Below are 22,159 nucleotides of genomic sequence, written 5' to 3' on the forward strand. Positions count from 1 at the left end.
TGATGCCATCCTTTCAAGAAATGACACAATAACTTTACTATCTATCTGAAATAAATGGGAATAGGTGTAATTTAAGAATTGAACTTAAAGGGAACACTTCTATGAAGCAGTGGTCAGTCAGTTCTGCAGTCTGTGTTATTGCCAGATTATGTGTGTAACATCTGAAGATTAAAGATTCTTGGCAGAACTTGTCCAGAAATCAGCTGTATCAGTTTCAGGGAGTTTCATTGAGAGTTCCTCTCCAAGAGCATCAGCAAGTTTTCACACACAATTTTACACTGCTTACCTCATGGATCATATTCTACACTTTTTCATCATTGTCTGCTCACTAGTGATGGAAATGTTCACTTCTGCCAGGACGTACTGGGTTCCTCATTGCCAGAGCCATGTTTAAATCCCAGCTGTGCAAATTGACAATGGCTGTGAACCAGGAGTAACCTTTCACAGTTGTATTGTGGGAAGAATTGCCCTGGAGATGACTAACAGAGACATGTTGGCACCCTAATATGCTAATAGCAACTAGTAGGTCCTGTAGGACGATGGGTCGGATAGGAGGGCTGTCTCCTTCCCTTACACCTACTAGAGGAGACTATGGCACCAGACCCTGTCAGCCAGTTCCTAGGAACCCAACCAGACCAATGTGGTCTCCATGGTCCAGAGGAATGCAAAAACAGTGCAAAACTAAGTGTCACTTTGTCTCCACTCACTGAAGCTCTGCTATTTCACACACTTCCCACCAAAGCTTATGGTCTACTATTTTCACTATTACATGCAGCATCTTTCCTCACCCATTCTTATTTACTTCATCCTCCACCTTTACTAACCCTCCAGCCCTTTGCACTTCTTACACACCCAGGACACCTCACTAGCTTTATTTACATGCATCAGCACTAACCACTGTGCCAGCCACTTTCATCTCAATCAATCTCTCCCTTTGCCTCAGTACAGGAGAAAATGGCCCATAATTAGCTGAATGAGCTGATGTGTGGTGGACAGCCTTACATTTGACTCCATACTACAACATTACCACCACTTGGAATGTATCCTTAACATGCCCACTTCACTATTTCTCCCCTCTCTTGTCTTCTGCAAGCAACAGTGGCATCTGCATAGTCTCTGCTCTGAAGGGTGAAGACCCCCAAGCCAATCATTTCTTCCATCTCTGAGGGAGAAGTCACAAATCCCTGAGTGGAAGCATCTCCATCAGCTCACATACTGACACTTTAGTGGGTAATTTTCCTAGATTAGAGGTGGGAGCACATTCTGGTAAGCACATCATTGCTGCTTCTCCATCACTGGCAAGAGAAAAATGCCTTAGGTTGCTGTCACACTTACAAAAGCTGGAGACCAGGCACCTGCTTAGGCCATGCAGAAGAGGACCCATAGTAGGATGTGACAATGTGAGATCTACAAAGGTCTGAGCTGGGGGAATGATCTACTTCTTGTCCTATTTCATGAGCTTGTATGTCTGTTTAATGCTATTACCTGTAAAGGGCCTCACTTGCAAGTACAGCATTTACCTGCATGGTGGCATCCAGTTTTTATTTCAATTGCACACATGCAAATTGAATGAGATTGGAAGGCAAAACAGATAACACTGCTTGGAATGAGTTGCAGGATAAAGCTATAAATCTAGATGACCTGCAAGGCATCATGTTCCTTTCTGTCTTGCCATCCTGTTAGCGCCATCAGGTTTGTGGTCCATAAATTCCCATCCAACTCTTTTATTTAACTCTTCATCTCTCCACCTAGCTCCAGGCCTGTGGCTTAGTTTTGCCAAACATCAAAATGTACTTCACCTTCATTGAAGCCAGCGTGGTGGTGACTGACATTGATTCCCCCTCTCATAGTACTCCATGCTTTCTTCATCTGGTATAAATTCCCACCTTTAAATGTTGAGTTGCCCTTCACAATTATTATCCTGTTTGTATTCCAGTATGCTGCCTGCATTCTCTACAACTGACTTCTCCAACGTTCCTCCCACAGCACTTGCCCCTGCTAACCCCTTCTTGACTTGGAAACACACGGCGGACAGATGACTGACCAGGCCCCGAACTGATGTCCTGCTACCTGCCTGACTGGTTTCACTGGGTCTGCAGGACTGTCCGTTACCCACTCCTCAGACAGTAAGGATATTGATTGCCCCAAACACCACATCCAAGCCCCTGGACAGAAATCAGAATTGGTAACTACACACAAGCAGGGAAACCAATATGGACACAAGTTGTTGCAAAAAATGTTTAAAAGTACAAAAACTGGTTGACTCAGAAACAAGTATTACATAAGTTGAAAATGTCAAACATTCAAAAATTAAAAAGAAAATTCAATTAGTTGGAGGATATTGAAAAACAGGGCTGGCACATTGGAACTTTGCCCAAAGGCCTTAAGCAAGAATGGAGCCCTGCTAGGAATCCTGCTAAAGTATATACCATTTTATGTGCACTGTATTGTGATATGGTTTTCATTATTATTATTATTGATTATTATTATTAATGAGTGTTTAAGTTTATTAGACTCTATCTCTTCATGCATTTTCTATAGTTTTTGTTTCAATGGATTGGACTATTCTGATGTGCAAACCCACTGGAATTCTGGCCACTGTGTGATCAAACATGGTGAAATACTTTCTTCAATTTAAAAGATGACATTTATGCTAGCAATATTTAACAATTGATATTAAATGCCATTACATAAATACTTTCACAATAATGCAATGCAGTTCGGACACATTTCATTTGAGTCAGGAGGTAGTCTCTAGTGTAGGAAAAGGAGGAGATCAGAAGCTACCTCTTTAGGCTTTGGTTTCAGCTAAAATGTACAGCACAGTGTCAAGGAGAAAGTGAGGACTACAGATGCTGGAGATCAGAACTGAAAATGTGTTGCTGGAAAAGCGCAGCAGGTCAGGCAGCATCTAAGGAGTTTTGGGCATGAGCCCTTCTTCAGGAATGAGGAAAATGTGTCCAGCAGGCTAAGATAAAAGGTAGGGAGGAGGGACTTGGGGGAGGGGCGTTGGAAATGCGATAGGTGGAAGAAGGTTAAGGTGAGGATGATAGGTCAGAGTGGGGGTGGGGGCAGAGAGATCAGGAAGAAGATTGCAGGTTAGGAAGGTGGTGCTGAGTTCAAGGGTTGGGACTGAGACAAGGTGGGGGGAGGGGAAATGAGGAAACTGGAGAAATCTGAGTTCATCCCTTGTGGTTGGAGGGTTCCTAGGCGGAACAGCCGTCGTGTTGCTATGGTCTGGTGATGGAGGAGTCCAAGGACCTGCATGTCCTTGGTGGAGTGGGAGGGGGAGTTGAAGTGTTGAGCCACGGGGTGGTTGGGTTGGTTGGTCCAGGTGTCCCAGAGGTGTTCTCTGAAACGTTCCGCAAGTAGGCAGCCTGTCTCCCCAGTATAGTAATTTACTGCATCCGCTGCACCCGATGTGGCCTTCTCTATATTGGGGAGGCAGGCCGCCTACTTGCGGAACGTTCCCTACCTTTTATCTTAGCCTGCTTGGCACATTTTCCTCATTCCTGAAAAAGGGCTCATGCCCGAAACGTCGATTCTCCTGCTCCTTGGATGCTGCCTGACCTGCTGCGCTTTTCCAGCAACACATTTTCAGCACAGTGTCAAGGCATGTTTTAAAAGTTCTCAGCTGGTGCATTGTTTAGCCTCGTAAATTGCATTGCCATTTTTTAATCTATGCTTGCGGTGAATTTATCATTTTCCTTTGTGGAACTGGCTCCATATCTGCAACCATAAATACTGGACTTTGTTAACTTTGCAACTTTCTGGTAAGCTGACTTAAAATATATTAACAACTACATCAATATTGAAAATACACTGACAACAGTTCCTGACACATACCGTATTCAAATGATTATTCTTTTAATATTATGAGAGCACACTCATTTCTCATAAATAAAACTACTTTTGTGTAGTTCCTGAAGAAAACAATTTGCATTTATACACTCTCCACAACCATGTGATGCCCCAAAGCGTTTGCAGCTGATGACACGCTTCTGAAGTGTAGCCACCGTTTTAATGTAGCAGAAGTAGCAATTTTCAACAGCAATCTCCCACTGACACCAATATAATAATCAGATAGGTCCAATAGGCTACCTGGACACAAAATATTGTACTGGAGGTGGTCCAGTTTCATGGCCTCTCGGCTTAGTTCTGAGTGATATTCACACTTTCACTTTGATCTGCATCCAAAATCAGGAATCAAACTGCAACCCCTAATGTACTCAGAAAGAGATCCTTTCGGCCGAATGGCCTCATCTAATCTGATGACCTGGTTTACACTTTTAAATATGGTAATGCAACACTAATGAAAATTGAAGATTTTATAGCATTTAATGATTAATTGGAGTTTAAAGTAGTAATGTAGTTATACTGGCAATACTAGTTATTCACCACAAAGGTTAGTTAATGGAGAAAGTGTTTCCTTTCCTTTTCCTGTATGTTTAATGAAGCAGATTGTATCACTACGCACCTATATGTTACTACTGCAATAAAAGGCTGCCTCACATACATAGCGGGTCACTTGCTTTGCCCATATCTCCCGTGCTCCCACTGGATTTTCCACGATTTCTGTGTTCTCAACCATTTCCTCTCTCCCTATCTTGTCCTTCCCCAAATCCTCCCTTTCCATTCTGACCCCTCTCTCCCCCAGGTTGTCACACTCCCACTGTCCCCAAACAGTTCCCATATTTAGCTTACCATTATCCTTTCCCCTCTGCCTCCCACCCACTCTCCTTCACTCTCATCCTCTCTCACTCCATTTTCCTTTTTTCTACCTCGCACCTACTGCCATTCCCCTTCCTACTCCACTCCACTGTAACCCACTCCTATTTCCCCTGCCCGTACTGCACTCTGCTCCTTCTCCCAGCAACTCCCCCACACCCTCCATGCCAAGTCCCATTTCCTTTACCCTCTTCCCATTCCACACCATTCCCCATTGCTTTTGTTCCCCCTACTCCAACCCACTCTCATTCCCTAACCTCCTGCTCTCCTCACTCACCTTTACCTCCCTGTTTCCATATCTCCCAATCTCACCTACTCTCCACCTCCAACATTCCAACCTACTTATTTTTTGTCTCCTTCCCACCCATTCCCCTTCCCCCTCCCAACCATTTCCCTTCTTCTCCTCCTCCAACCCACTCTTCCATTCATTTGCCTCTCAGCCAGTCCCCGAATCACTCCTCTTCTCACTCACAGCCCTTATCCCTTCTCTTCTCACCCACATCCATTCCCTCTTGTTTTCTCAGCCACTCCACTCCCTCACTCTTTCTCCCCCACTCTCTCCTGTGGCTGTCTTTGTTCTCTCCTCACTTTCTTCCCTCTCTCTCACCACCTATCCCACTCCACAGTCTCCTATCCCACATTACTCCCTCCTCTCCTACTCCACTGCCTCATATCCCACTCCACATTATCTCTCCCTCTTTCTACTCCCTCAGGCTCCCTCTTTTCCCTTACCTTTCTCCAATTTCTTCATTACACCTGCATGATTCCACACCTTCCACTTCCCAACTTTACCCCTCCCTTCACAAATAACTCCCCCAAATTCTTTCAACATCCCACAATTCTCACTCCCTCAGCTTCTGCCTTCCTCACCCTTTTTCCTTCCCCCTCCTTTTATCCCAGTCTCCTCCCTTCTTATTCATTCCCCTCTCTTGTTCCCTCTGCTCCTCCTCTCTCCTCTGATTTCTCCCTCTCTTCCTTTCATCTCTCCCGGTCTTTTCCCCTCCCCATGCCTGATCCCTCTCCTCCCCCCTCTCCCTGGGTTCTGGTGCTGGGTTACAACTGGAGGCGCAGAAACTGGCGGAGCATCAGTTACCTCCCCTAGACTGAGAGAGTTAAAAATCACACAACACCAGGTTTATTTGGAAGCACTAGCTTCCAGAACACTGTTCCTTCATCAGGTAGCTTTGGAAGAGGATCATAAGACACAGAATTTATAGTAAAGTTTGCAGCGTCATGCAACTGAAATGATATATTGAACAAACCTAGATTGTTGATTAGTCTTTCATCTTTTAGAATTGGTTGCAGGTTTCTGTACATTAATATGTAAATCCCAGAACTTATTTTAAGTCACATTCTCGAGATAACTTAAGGTTTTATTTAAAAAAAGGTGATATCTCAGCTCAGACAACGCATTAAAGGTGTGAGGTTAGAGTCTGTCTGTATCCCAATCTTGAGTCAGACAGGTTCTGTTTACAAAGTAGGAAATTATAAAATATTACATGGATTTTATGCCTGCATTGACTGCCTGCAGATTGTGAGCTTTGTGAGCAAAGTAGAATGCATCTGCAAATATAATTCTGCAAATGCAAATTCACCCCCATGGACTTATATGTGTGTGTGCTCCTATGAGAGAGAAAGTTTGAGTGTATGCAAGTGAGTGTGAGTGCACGGGAGAGAGTGTGTGTTTGTGTGAGTGTATTCTTAGTGAAGTGTGCGCGTGAGTGTGATGGAGTATACATCTGTGAGAGGTACATGTGTGTGGGTACGAGTGTGGGGGTGTATGTGTGTGTGCGTATGAGAGAGAGAATGTTTATGAAAAAGGGTCTGCATGAGTATGTATGTAAGAGTGTGTGTTTATGTGTGTGTGTGTGTGTGTGTGTGTGTGTGTGAGAGAGAGAGAGAGAGAGAGAGAGAGAGAGAGAGAGAGTGTAGTGCAGTGGGGTCACCTGTAGTGTGACATGAACCCAAGATCCTGGTTGAGGCCTTCCTCATGGGTTCCAAACTTGACTATCAGTCTCTGCTCAGCCACTCTACTTGTTGTGTATCCTGAAGTCTGCCTTGGACGATGGTCACCTGAAGATCTGAGGCCAAATGTCCCTGACTGCTGAAGTGTTCCCCAACTGGGAGGGATCACCCCTGTCTGGCTGTTGTTGCACAGTGTCTATTCATCTGTTGTTGAATGGATAAATGGACACTACACAACAATCACAGTCAGTGTCAATGCAGGCAGTCAATCCATGTAATGTTTTATACATTCCTACTTTGGAAATCCTTTCAGTTACATGACGCTGTAATATTTGGCTATAAATTCTGTGTCTTATGATCCTCTTCCAAAGCTACCTCATGAAGGAGCAGCACTCTGAAAGCTAGTGCTTCCAAATAAACCTGTTGGATTATAACCTGGAGTTGTGTGATTTTTAACTTTGTCCGCCCAGTTCAACGCTGCCACCTTCACATTATTGATTGAGAGAGAGAGAGAGAGAGAGAGAATGCTGTTTGGTGGGTATTCCCAAACCTCTCTTCCTCTCTTTAATGTTGTCGTTTTAAACAAACTTTACTCCACAATGAATTTAATTTGCATCATTGTGACATCTGTTCTGTGAAGTTAATCAACTTATTTTCCTCCTCCTGCTTAACATATTTGTAGATATGACAGATATTTAATAAGTCCAAGAAATATATGTTTCATTAAATATAACTCTGAGGCATTTTAGACATAATGTAAAATAATCCGTTTTCTTTGCATATTTTAGATTATTCAACTGTCAATTGAATGCTTTCGAGAATAAACAAAATGTGGTGTCACATTAGTATTTACATTTGTCAGTAAAATTTACATACTTAATGTGCTAAGACAATTACAGTATAAATGTTTCAAACAAGCTAATAATGTAGTTTCTCAAACATCGTAAAATAGTTGTGGGGAAGTTTTCAGTGAAGAGTAGGAAAAATGAGAGCTTGTTATTCCTTTAAATATTGTAAAAATAATTCAACTTGAAAAAGTCATTGTGAAACTTTGCAATTGGATTTAACGTGAATTTCCAAGGTTTTGTTCAGTATTTTGTTGATAAATATTTCATACATAATCTTCAATTAGCCTCCATTTGTATTTTCTTTTGTAATCAGATCCAGTTTAGTCTAAAATAATATTAAATAAATTGTAAAAACTTGTAAACTTTGTCCCATCACTCGAGAAATATATATTTTAATTAAACTTCATATGAAAATATTCTCACTTTGTTTAGTTTTCACATCACAATAACATAAAATGTCTCAACAAAATACACAACCTTTGGTGGCTTTAAATAATGAAAAGTAAAATAGTACATTCTTCAGTATATTCTTCATTTTCATGAATGAATGTACACATCAAGAACAAGACCACTTTTCTTCTTTATCGACTGCAACCGTGGGCAATTAACATTGACTTAAGGAACTTAGGATCTTTGCTGACTTCTCAATTTTTCTGTTAATTTTCTCATTTCAAATTACACCTTCTCCCTTCAGAATGCCATTGCACATTCATTCTGTCTTTTCAATGCATTTGAGATTACCTCTTACAGATCACCAATATTTTGTAACACTCTGCAGCTTTCTGTTAAACTTGTTTCCTGTAACTTTGTGATAATAGTTATTCTACTTGTTGCATCCATAGTGGTACATAGGAAACAGGTGCACGGGTATATTATTTGGCCCATCATATCTGCTGATGTGTCAACTCATCATTGTTGATATCCCTGAACACTAATTTGTTCCCATCGCCATGTTCTCACATTCCTTGAAATCTGTCAGCTTCTTGAGTATATTTAATGAATGCACCTCCACACCTGCTGGGGTAGACACTTCCAAGATATCATCCCCTGAGTGAATAAACTTCTCCTCAACTCAAACCTAGGCATTTCTCTAATTCTGAGACGGTGTGGCCTGGTTCTACAACCCCTTAACAAGAAGAAACAAACTTCCTGCAGAGATCCTGATGACTCTTGTGAGAAATGTGGATGGTTCAAAAAGATTAACTCTTACTCTTCTAATGTAGGCCAAGTCTCTTCTTTCCTCATATGACAATGTCATTATGGCAGGGATCAGTCTGTTGAACCTTCATTGCAAGTATTACCTCTTTAGGTGAGGAGATGCAACCCTACACAATGCACCAATGTGGTCTCACCAAAGCTGTACAGAATTGGAGAAAAATGTTGCTACTCCTGTTCTCAAGCTCTCTTGCAGTTTAGACCAATATACCATTTCACTTTTGAATTGCTTGCTGATCCTGCATTTTAACAGTTTCCGAGTAAGAACACACCAGTCCCTTTGGACATAAACAATTCTTGATCCCTCACCATTTACGGTTTTGCCTACTCACATAGCCTAAATTCCCCTCTTTGCATCCTCCTCACACCTCACATTCCCACCTTGTGTTGTGTCATAAGGAAATGTGGAAATAATATTTGATTCCCACATCCAAACCTTGGATATAGATTGTGAATAGCTGTGACATTGGTTTCACTTTTATCTGTTCTTTCCTTCTTTGTTCTGATTAATCCAAGTAATGAATTTTCTGTCTTCGATCATTTCTGATAAAGGGTCCCACTCAGAATGCTTAAGTACATTCTGATATCCAGATGTTAATGGATTAGTTTTGGAGTTATTACACAACTATTATATTCTACATTTATTTTAACAGTTATTGTGTTATGTATAATAATCGTTCAGATGAAATGTTAAGAATTAAGGGAATGCATAAAACCATAGAATATTTTTAACTGGTTAATCCATTTTAACCAATTAATTTGGAATAAGTAACAAATAACATTTGCACTACACAAATGCAGAGCAAGGACCATCCTCAGGAAGAGAAAATTTAACCTTCCTAACAGAAATTGCTGGAAAAACTGATCAGATCTGGCAGCATCTGTGGAGTGAAAACAGAGCTAACATTTCAGAAGAAGACTCACTGGACCCAAAACATTAACTCTGCTTTCTCTCCACAGGTACTACCAGACCTACTGAATTTTTCCAGCAATTTCTTTTCTTGTTTCTGATTTCTAGCATCTACAGTTCTATTGGGTTATTTTTATTTAATCTTCTTGACAGTTAATGGCATTATCATCTTGGAAGTTGCCACTATCAACATCCTGCGCTTACCACTGACTAAAGACTGAACTGGAACAGCTGTATGAATGCAATTACAATGGCAGTCAGAGGTTAGGAATTCTTCAATGAGTCGCTCACCTTCTGTCTCCTTGAAGCCTGCCTTTTATTTAAAAGTTAAAACTGTGATGAAATACTCGTTACTTAGCTGAATTCATGCGGCTCCATTATTTAAGTCACTCAACACTATCCAGGACAAAACAGCCCACTGGATTGGTACTCACTTCACCAGCCACAGTGGCAGTAGTGTCTACCATTTACAAAGGGCACTGCAGCAACTAACCCAGGCTACTCTGATAGCACCTGTTAAATCCGTGACTTCTATCACTTAAAAAGAAAATGACAGCAAATATGTGGAGCCATCAATTGCAAGTCGCCCTCTCAGCCACACATCATCCTGACTTGAAACTATTACACTGTTCCTTTGCTGTAACTATGCCAAAATCTTGAAACTCCCTTACAACAATGCTGTTTGCATACTTAATACCTCATGGGTTGGAATTATTCAAGAAGGCAGTTTACTATTGCCTTCTCAAAAGTAATTAGGATGGGCAAGCAGTGAAGCCCATATCATGTTTAATTACAGAATTAACATTTACAGATCAGAAACTTGGCAGCCATTTACTGAATGAAGTATGGGGAAGGGAAGAGGGAGATGGATGATCAGCACAAAATAAGACTGAGAGTGGATTGTAGTTAAAAGTAAAGTTAGAGCAATGATGGAATAAGATCCAAGGTCGGATTTGAAACAGAGTAGAACAGTGCCAGAGGCATGAACAGGGTGAAAGGACTGTAAATTGATTACTTCTTTTCCTTTGTTTTCTTATGCTGGACTCTTTTATTTATTATTCTTTTAATTTTGTACCAAATACTTAAGTATCTGTAACTAGGTGTCTTGTATCTAAGATGGCACCATAAGCGGCAATATTGCAAATGTTTCTCTGCACTCATTCGAGTTCACATGACAATAAAGCCAATTCAGAATTCAGTCCTGCCTTTTCTCAAATGAAAACAATAACCATTGTACCTGAGTAATATGGAGGCATTCCTGTGTTCAAATCCAAGATTACAAGCATTTTAAAGCTGAAGGTGCAAATCAAAGGAATCCTGGGTTCAAGGAACATAGCTATTCTGGGACCTCATGAGGACTGCATGTGGTTCAGAGGTTGTGACAAGAAATAGACAGTCCTTGGACTAAGGAAGGAAGTAAAGCATTTTGAGGGCCTAGACTGAATCTCAGGTGTTCCTAGACTTAGGGTTGGTAGAGAGATTGACATAAACAATAAGGCTGTTTACATAAAACATGCTTCATATTAATTACATTATGATTTGTTATATGTCAAATATGTACTTATTCTTATTTAAACTATTCCCTTGATTAAGTTATGAGAAAGACCGGCGCAAAAATCATCTAAAATATTGGTCAAGACATCTTGGGACAAAGGGCCCATTCCTGTGCAGTACTGTTCTATGTTCTAGGAAGGAATTTCAGAGAATGAAGCCTGGGTGACTAAATACATCATTAACACTTGTGAAATGAAGAGAAGAGGAATATACAGGATGGCTAAATTTAGAAAAATAAAACTCATGGTGAAGATGTTAAAGGGCTGGAAGACATAACACCATTGAGAAAAAGTGAGGCCATGAATTGGAGAGATTCAGACGAAAGTTATCAGAGAGACATTGTAGACCTGGAGGTAACAACTTACTCAAGTGTCTGACAGAAAGAAAACCAGACATGATTGTAATTTGCAAGGACTGCCAGATGCCATGTTTAGAAGAGAGGGATGGCAGTCTTGCATGGGAGGAGAACACTATCTGAGAAGGTAAAATTTAAACATTAACGGGAATCAGGTTCAGAGGGGGAGTTGGATGGTCAGGGGTTCAGTTGGAATGGAGTCAAGAGCAAGGGCTGGGTCCATATTTGAGCTTGGAAGAGATAAATGAACAGATGGATGAAGTTGAGAGAGACTAGAGCTAAGAGCAAGAGTTAAAGGAACTGGAGTACGTGTGACATATTGAGCAAGGAAATGGGGCAAGCAGCGGGATAACTGAGTCCATATTTTGGTGATGAATTTGTTCATGCTGGGAAAGCATGAGGGACTTTGCCGATGCTGGAATGTCACAGAGAGTCTGGCAACTGATGTAAATAGAAAATAAGTGGCATTAATTTCAAGTAAATGATATGTATTTTCAAAATATTTTTAAAGTTCAGGTTCCAAAATTAGAGATTCTTTCTTTCCAGCCAACATAATTGTCTCTTCCCTTTTCAAAACTACATTAATAAAGCTCAATATAAATTTTGTAATGGTCTGCTATCACAAAAAAAACATTAACTACGCAGTTCCACAGATCGGTTTTCGTATAAAATTCAAAAGTCCTTATTTCTTTTGTTTGCAAAAACAATATAAGTTCATAGATGATCCTAATTATTATGTTGCATTTTAATGCTGTCAGACCTATGCTAAAGTAGAAGAAGTGATAGGGTGTGGCTCACAAATAACATGTCCTAATATACTATGTAAATAGTTAACTCATTGCTGATTTTTTTTTAATAAAGCTTACTTTGTTATGTGCCCCTTGCTTCAAATTGTATCATGTTCAAAACATCCTAATGTCAGACAGCATCCTATGTCGCACAATGGAAATTTTGCACAATGTGCTTGCAATGAGTGGAAGTGGAACCAGCTGTTAGAAGATGAGCTGCTGGATACTTTGAACACGATGGCTGTGAATAAATTTAACCCAGAAGTGAAAAGTGCTTGTGTAGAAGGCAGCACCAGTAGAACACATAAGATGAATATTGAAAAGACTTAGATAATAGAGCAGAGTACTTGCAGAAAGTTGGGTGGGCAGAGCTATAATCAAGTCAGCTATAGTCATCATTGAATAAGTAAATATGAGGAAATATTTTGTCTATTTTTTAACTCATGCTACTGATTTAAAAATATAGGAACTAAAAATATTTGGGATGATTTCAAGTATTTATCTCAATTTCCTTGTTCATTTCACTGTAACTATTTTCTGGCTGCTGAGTAGATTTTGTATCTTTTTAGTATTTCTTAATAATGTTTGTATACGGTAACCTTTGCTGTTTGAAATGCTTGAGACCAAGTGGTATCTGGATTTTGAATTTTTCTGGATTATAGAATATCTCACACAAAGTGAATCATAACATCATTGAAAGCACCTTAGATACAGAAATATTTACCTGAAACATAAAGCAGTGATAAAACATCATTTCAATTCTTTGAAGTTTGATTCATATGGAGACAGTGGGGTTAAGAAGTCATTTAGCACACTTGCCTTCATTGCTCAGACCTTTGAATGTAGGAGTTGGGAAATCATGTTGTGGTGTACAGGATTTTGGCTGAGGCTAGATAGGCTGGGACTTCTGTTATTAGAGCATAGGAGGTTGAGGGATGACCTTATAGAGGTTTTTTTAAATCATGAGAAGTATTGACAAGATGAATGGAAGGTGTCTTTTCCCTATGGTTGGGAATTTCATTTCTCTAGGGGCATATTTTTAAAATGAGAGGAAAAAGACATGAGGGGGATCTTTTTAACACAGAGAATGGTTTGTGTGTGGAATGAACTTCCAGAGGAAGTGATAGGGGTGGGCAGAGTTATCACATTTAAAAGACATTTGGATAAGTGCATGAATATGACAGGTTTGGAGGGATATCGGCCAAATGTAGGCAGGTGGGTCTAGTTTAGATTGGGATTATGTTCGCCCTGGACTGATTGGACCAAAGGGTCAGTTTCCATGCTGTATGACTCTATGACTCATCTATATTAAATATGGATGATGAGTTGAGGGAACAAGGTACAAGTAATTTTGCTCAAAATATTCTGGACATCTGCTATTCCTGAACAAAAGATTTCATGGCTGGGAAGGTTATGGTATATTTACTTTGCATTGTTCTTCTGCATGATATCAATAATAAAATCCTTCCCAAATCACCAAATGTGATTTACTGGCAGCAGGACAGATTTGGCAATTTTGCCAGACTTAGCCTTTTAATTGGGTAACTCTGGATTTGCTGTTCAATTAAGGTTGGCCCCTTATACTACCAGCCTAATCAGCAGCTCAAATGTTTTCGCAGCCCGACTGGGAAAACTTGGTACTGTTGAGGTAGCAAAGTAATTAACAGAATCAAAATCAATTGCTATTTGAGGTTGTTGAGAAGCAGTCTGGTGGGTAACGAATCCATATCCAGTTCTTCTGCAGGTAAATTTCATTACCAGTGAAACTGCACTGTGGGACTGATCTGCACAATTCCCTGCTATTTTGCCTTCCTTCCACTCTCTCAGCTTGCCCTCTCAGGATAGGGAATACCTTTGTTCTTTGCTGAAAATGAGATTTTTGTCATTCTGCTAATACTTCTATAAATGATACCTGTCTTGTGATGGAAGAGTGTCAGTAAAAGTGGACATGGAACATTTTCTATTTTAAAAACATGATAGGAATTGCGATAGGTTTTAAGGCTATAGCAAGGTTCTCAAACTCTAACTGTTCAAACAAAAATTTGCTCACTCAAGATAATTTTAAATATTTTAGTATGAATATAAAAAAAAGTCTATTGTGATTTTGAAATGGACTTGCATTGATATTGCTTTGAAAGTGTTGAACCCATTGGTGGTCTCTAGAGGGGGATGCACTCACATTTCTCAGGTTTATTTCATTTACATATCAATAGGATTGATGTAACTTAAGCAATTGAACTGCTTAGAACTTCTGTGCAACTTTCAGAAAGACAGTTCCTTCACAGAAGACCTGGAGATAAAGAGAACAATAGTACATCCTTTTTTCAGTGTAGTTTCAAATAATTTCACTATATGTCTTAGCAATATTTTTACTTTATTTCTACACTAATATGATAAAGAAGAGGATGGCTTTAAGGTGAAGGAAGGGAGTATATGACTTTCATTCAAATATCTAAGCTGAGAGGAAATCACTGAAGGGAAGGTGGACCAATTCCTGGGTGTGGGTGCTACTGTGGTACACATGTTTTACTCATGCTTCTTAGCAGTGGCAGATTCTTAACTCCCTTACCACCAGGTTTGCAGGACAATGCTGAAGAAATTCCACATCTTCAATTGGACAACTGTACTGTGCACTTCTCTTTTTTTTACTTCTTTCCCACCCTGGGCAGCAATTCATTCTTTATGCAATTATGATCCTGTGGAGACAAACAAAGCTGAAGGAAAGTTTACCAATCAGCCCCACTGAGAAAACATAAGGTCAACATTTATAACATTGATTTTAACAATCAAATAAAAGTCAACATAAATTTAACATGAATTAAAAGCAAATTGCACTCATTATAACCTTGAATTACATACTAGATTAAGCAAAAATAGTTCTCGTGGATATTGGGCACACACCTCCTAACAGATATGGCACAATGTTCAGCCAAAAAGTTCTTCAAAGTTCTGGACCCCCTCAAGTAAATTCCAACTTCCCTTCTTTGAGGGTGTAGCCTCTTATTCTCACCCCGCAGCAGCATCCAATCACCTGAGCTCCACAAGTATGGTCTTTACTAAGTTGGAAGAACATCCTCAGCTGCATACACAACAATGTGGATTTCAGAAACACCTTTACCTGAACCCTCGTAAATTAACCTGTGCAATAAATAGCTGGTCTGGTCTAGTCATTCCTCTAGCATTACTGAAACAATATCTTGTTTTCCTTTATCTACTCTCCCAGATCCAGGTTTCATTTTCCTCAGCTTGCCTGAATTTCACCACTGAATGATCGGATCTCCAATAGCTCTGGACCTTTTCTGGATTTTGACCAGCTTCAATTCGTCCAAAAAAATTGATGCTTCTATTTCAGTTTCAGTTCTTAGTCCTAGTCTCAGTTTCCCTCCAAATCCAAAGTTCCAGTTTCCCTCTAGTTAAGACCTGATACAGAAAACACAGCTTTGAAACCACAGTTTCTGTCACAGTGATCTTAAAGAAATAATTCCGTAGCTAACGTTTTTGATTACTCTGGTCAGAGAAGACTCTGGCTCAACATCTTCTACTATGGTTACCCACTAAAGTCACAGCAATCACTTGAATACATAGCTCTAAAACTCTTGCCTCCACTTTAACATCCTCACATGCCGACATTACCTTGTGCATTCCTCCCATGTTACTTAATATATTACTTTTTACCTACTAACCTATTATGATTCACTTCATCTTTTGGTGCACAATGTTATAGTCCATAAAGTTAGCTAATGAAGGATGTAACTGGAACTAGCCTTTCCACATTTACAAATATATTTATATTACAAGCATGCATCTCATAACCCAACAACTCTAGTTTCAGCAAGCAGCTATTTATAGAGAAACAGGTTTGAACTTATTAGCAACAACTTGCATGCAATTGATATAAAATTAACACAATGCCCACCAAGGACCTGGCAACTAGAGTCCTAGTTACCTTTAAACCCATCATCACAGATTATTGACCATAAACACACATAGTGATTTTGCATTCGGAGCTGCATGCAACAATTGTTTTTCAGTCTCTAATCCCAAAGGATAATACTCAGCCATTGTCCTCTCTTTCCTGCAAACTCAATGATGATTGTAAACTGGATTATGAGAATGAAGCAGCATATTATTTTCACTTAAGACCGCAGCATGTCATGGGCCTTTAAACAACCCCTTTGCATTGCTGTGCAGTGATATGGGAGGCAACATGAAGCTACTGAACAGTAAACTGACAACAAAATCTACTTCAGTCACAAAGGTTTCTGCAATGCATAAATCGTCATAATCTCTGCAATCTTGGCCCTCAGGTGGTACCTAGGTGAAATATGAGAATAAATGTCAAAAGGGAATATCATATCAGTTCCTGAAAAGCCTTGTGTTGATGGGGTTTCTTGAAATTTTCTAGTGATCCAACCCTGTGAAAAAGAATATAAAGTAAATCCAAGCGTCTCTTGGTAGAATGGCCCCAAAGATGTTTTAAAAGTAATTTTCCAACAAGATAATTGTTAGAAAACCAAATCATTGAAAAAAACCTTTTGTTTTCAAGAACTGCATATTTTCTTCATGAAAAACTATCACAGATAGTTGCTGTGCCTTATTAATCTCTGCCCAATTTGTTCTGATGCAGCCCTTTCCAAGACCATATTGGATGCCTTTGTTGACATAGTCAAATGATGCTACAGGTGGAAAAGGATCTGACAATATCATATTATCTGTAGATTAGATTACTTACAGTGTGGAAACAGACCCTTCAGCCCAACAAGTCCACATTGACCCACCAAAGCACAACCCACCCAGACCCATTCCCTAACATTTACCCCTTCACCTAATAGTACGGGCAACGCAGCATGGCTAATTCACCTAACCTGCACATTTTTGGACTGTGGGAGGAAACTGGAGCACCTGGAGGAAACCCACGCAGACACAGAGAGAATATACAAACTCCCCACAGTTAGTCACCTGAGAGGGGAATTGAACCCAGGTCTCTGGCACTGTGAGGCAGCAGTGCTAACTACTGTGCTGCCCAAAGATTGCAGTTCCAAAGATTGCGTTATTTGAGATAGATCCTCATTTTAAAAGTAAAACCAAAAGGGGAATCCAACTAAAACTGAATTTGAGATTGGAAACTGAAATTTCTGGAGCAAATGAAATTGATTAAAACCAAATGAAAAGAATAGTGAGTCTTCAAAGCGCAGGTAATGGTCTCAGTGATGCAGTACAGGTAGGCTGCAGAAGGAAGAGCTAGATCCAGAAGCTCAGAATAAAATCATAGCTTTATCTATTATTTAAATATAATATTGATAGACCTGAATCACTGTTGTAAACAGTGTTGAGGAATTTGTGCAAATGTGTGCAATTTTCAGTGAAGACTACACCCATGTGAATATGGGTTGGTGGGCACGAGGGAACCAGGCCAGGTTAAAACCATGGAATGCAGGAGCAAGGATTCTTTGTGAGGAAGGGAGAGTTTTGAAGGACTTTGTGACTATGATTGATGACATATATATGCTAGATGGACTGTCAAGCTAATATTTAAGATTTGTCTTAATTGTGTTCGTTATTTAATGTGTAACTTAAAATTGAAGTGTGTTTACACTGAGATTTTAAAATAAAGGTGGTTAAACATGATAGTGATTGCTTAGTTTGATTCTCATATAGTAAATATATATTTTTATAAACTATTAAACCATGTTGCTTCACCCTTTACAGAAAATAAGTGAGGTATTGGATCGACTGAAATTGTATTTTGTGAACCATCTTCCTTAAGATCTAAAGTGTTAGGATCTTGTAATCTCTCTCTCAAGTTTAAAGTCATCTATTTTCAGATATGGGGCCCATTCTGTTATTCTTACATGTAAATCTAGTGCAAACAAAAGTGAGAAAACTGTATGTTTATATTTATTAACAACTTACAGAAATATTTCAACATGTGTCACATAGATGAATTATTTTAAGCTGTTTTTAAGGAAATTCAGCAGTAATTATGAGGACATCAAGACACCCCTAACACAATGAAACAAGTAATTAGCCCATATATGTTTGGTGGTAACGATATGGGGACATATTTTGGTACGGTCCAGTTTTATACCCATCTGAATAGGTAGATGCGTCTTTCATTTACTAAAATGTCTAGACAGTGAGACTGCAAAAACCTTTGAAAGAAGAATATTTGGATATAAGAAAAATGCTAAACGATTATTTTCTATTAGATTAGGACAATGTGTGCCATTAATCATTTGAATGAAATGACATGATGTGTATTTATGATTCTGGTTATTTAATTTGGCAGTAAAATAAAGTGGTTTATGAAATGAGCCAAACTTAATCACATTTAATGTTAACTTGGTAATTAACTGAGAAATTCAAAGGGTGATGTGTATAAAACTGGGGGATCCAATCCATAATAGGTTGAACAAAGCAGCCACGGCATAACCACGTGATGTGAATGTTTAATGTGCCTAACATTGTATCAATGAGGATAATGCATTGTCATAAGATCATACATTGGACCTCTTGATTATTTATGTACTGGCCAACCTGGGCATTGTAATAGTTGTTATAGTGTCAATAGTTGAGAAAATTGGAGAACTTCAAATAATATTGTTATGGACCAGGCCAGATCCACTCAAAATATTTTAAGAAGGTAGCTCAGACCCTAATTTTTATTATTTTAAATGTGGGTGTGAAGTTGATATTCCAGGAGTGATGCACCTGGTCAAACTGCTCAGCTTCAAGCAAAACAGAAGTTATTTACGCACTAAGGTTGAAACGCGAACAAAAGAAAACAGAATTTAGAACAACTTAACTTATTTGATAACCCAACCAACACAACTTAATGAAGCTGTTCCAATCCCTACAACAACCCATAAATACACCCTTGGCAAAATTTAAACACAGGTTCCTAGAGGCAGAAGAGGTTTCAGAGAGAAGAGTCAGGCAAGAAACATCTGTTAGAGCACGGAACTTCATTTCACTGTAGCAGCTTCTGTAGGTCCCCAGCAGTTTTTCTTTTGACTCCCTGCTAAAGCTAAACCAAACTAGAAAAAAACTTGAACTGGGAGAACTGGCAACACCCTTGCCATTGCTCAAAGTAATACTTTTCAGACAAATCGGCACCTGTGCCTTTACGAGCCCTCTTGAAAAAAACAAGCGCATTATATCCTTGCTAAAGGGGCATCATCATCACACCTCCCCCGTAAAAAAACAGAACCATCAATGTCCAAAATTCTTCATCTTAAACCCCTTAGTCTTACCCTGTTAGTACATTACAATATATATGCATTATATTGACTATAACCATTCAAACATGCATGACTACATTCTATTTCAGTCTGTTTACTCTTGCCACCGAATGTCTCTGTTTCTCATCCAAGTCTCAACAATCCATCAGCAATCACATTTTTTGCCCTGCCACAATTCTCAAATTGAATAGCTGTAATAATAAGCTCCATCTAACCAGTCTAGAATCTTTGTCTTTAAACTTCTCCAAAAACTTTAATGGGTTATGATCAGCACATGTAATTGTCTCAGACACATTACCGGCAACATAAATGTTATAATGCCAACTCCAACGTCAAAGTCTCCTTCTCAGTTGTCGAATATTTCTGCTAATTAATTTCAATTTTGTGGAGAAATATCCAATAGGTCTTTCTATCTTCTTATTGACTTCCTGTCAGAGTACAGCACTGACACCCACATCACTCACATGAATAGCCACCCTGAATGGCTTTGCATAATGAGGCGTGGCTAATACCGCTGTAGCGATTAACTCATCTTTCAGCCTGTCAAATGGCACTAAAATCTTTTGCATTTCTGTTGTAATTCAGTGAATGGAGCAGCCACTCTGCTAAAATTCAGTATGAATTTCCAATAAAACCCACTCAATCTCAGGAACAGTAGTACTGCTCTTCTTGTCATTGCTATGGGAAACTCCCCAATTACTTTGATTTTCGCATTCCATCGGTCCATGTCCAATAACATGGCCCAGGAAGATGACTTAGGCTTTGGCAAATTTACCCGTAGCTAGGTTTATAACCGAGCCTGCATCCTAAAGTTGATTGAGTAATTCTGATAAATGTTGCAAATGTTCTTCCCATATGTGACTAAAAACCCTCAGGTCATCATTGTCAACAACACAATTGGGTAATCCGGAAATGACTTTACTGGTTAGTATTTGAAGTGTGGCTGGAGCACTTTTCATACCAAGTGGCTTAACTTTAATTTGACACAGTCCATCCAGCATTACGAAAGGCAAAATTATCTTCACTCTTTCAGATAAAGGTACATGCTAGTATCCTGTGAGCAAGTCCAACTTAGAAATATAAGTTGCTTATACCACCTTTTCAATATAGTCTTCCAAACATGGAATCAGATATGAATCAGACTTTGTAACTGCATTAACTTTGTGATAGTCCGCACATAACCATTGGGTATCATCTGATTTTGGCACCATTACTATGGGTGAGCTCCAGTCACTGCAACTCACTTCGATTAAGTCATCTTGGAGCATGCATTCCTTTTGAACCTTTGCCAACTTTAGAGGTTTAAGCCTGTATGCATATTGCTTAATTGAAATGGTATTTCCTATATCTACATCACGCATAATTAAATTAAATCTCAGCTTGTTTCCACATATCTCCCCATGTGATAGTGTCATAAAGCTAGTCCCTTTTTTTTCTAAAAGCTGTTCCTTGGCTCAAGGATACTCAGTCCTTGACTTATTTCAGGGGTAATAAACCAGGCAGGGCTCTGGTCAGTCTAGTTTGGTACAGACATGAAAAGGATTTTGAGAGGTCTTTTGTTTATATGTGAACAGATGAGACTTCAGGCCAAAGTGGTCATGTTTTATAAGTGACCTGTATAATGAAAGAGGAGTGGTCAGCTCTCGAGCTGAGCATTTTAGTTCAGTCTTGAACTGGTGAGGAGTTCAACAGTGACTGTGTGGAAACTCTCTCTCTCTCTTTCAGCCCTTCAACATCAACGTGTAAGCATATGTTCCATTTATACTGGTTTTTAAAGGGAGTTTGCTTATTGGGACTGTTGTGTACATTTGGAACAACATAATTAGGCCTAGTTTGGATAGCCTGAGTTCTGTAGGGGTTATTTATTCTGTTCTTCGTGTTTCATTGTGTAATTTTGTGAATAAATTTTTGTGTGTTTTAAAATCTAGAAGTCAACCTAGCTGTCTTACTCTTTGTAATTTTCACTGTACACTTACCAAATTGCAAAGTTATGATCTGGGCTGCCTGCTTAAGAATGTTTTGTGTAGTCTGGCCTTCTTTCTGTCTGGAGTTCTTATGAAATAATTCACCTCACTCAATCTCCTTTTGACTTGATATGGTCCACTAAACTTTGCTTTTAAATGTTCAACCTATGATTGGAAGTAATGCTAACACGAACACTTTATCTTTGTTTCCAAAATTGCGAGGTTTTGATTTCTTGACTGCTTCCTATTTCATTGTATGCTGTGAAACTTTTAAATGCTCTCTCACCAACTCCCCTGCTCTATTTAATTGTTCCTAAAAATCTGACACAGAGTCCAAATATATGATCTCTGAATTCTGACTCACCAATTTCTCCCTAATGAATTTGAGCGGTCCTAATTCAAATGGACTGAATTTGGTTGATTCGTTTGGTGCATCTCTGATTGCGAAAAACATAAATGGAATTCCTTTATCCTAATCTTCTGGATTGTCTTGACTATAAGTCCTCAACATGGTCCAATGTCTGATGCCAATCTTCTAGCGCTCTGTGTGACTCTGGATGGCTGCGCAATAGATTTGATTTGTTTTATTCC

The 22,159-nt window shown here is 39.3% G+C and overlaps 1 protein-coding gene across 9 annotated transcripts in view; it reads left to right on the forward strand.

The window, feature by feature from the left end:
• Window positions 1-22,159, forward strand: part of nkx2.1 (NK2 homeobox 1) — a 224,894-nt gene that overhangs the window by 14,140 nt on the left and 188,595 nt on the right. For 7 of the 9 annotated variants that reach the window (XR_009644982.1, XR_009644984.1, XR_009644983.1 and 4 more), the window contains one exon: window positions 1,987-2,185. The exons of the other annotated variants lie outside the window; for them this stretch is intronic. The gene's annotated coding sequence lies outside the window, so the exon portion shown is untranslated. The remainder of the gene's footprint in view (window positions 1-1,986; window positions 2,186-22,159) is intronic. 9 annotated transcript variants of the gene reach the window in all.

Source organism: Hemiscyllium ocellatum, chromosome 8 (assembly GCF_020745735.1).
Source record: "Hemiscyllium ocellatum isolate sHemOce1 chromosome 8, sHemOce1.pat.X.cur, whole genome shotgun sequence".
NCBI classification, from domain to species: Eukaryota; Metazoa; Chordata; class Chondrichthyes; order Orectolobiformes; family Hemiscylliidae; genus Hemiscyllium; species Hemiscyllium ocellatum.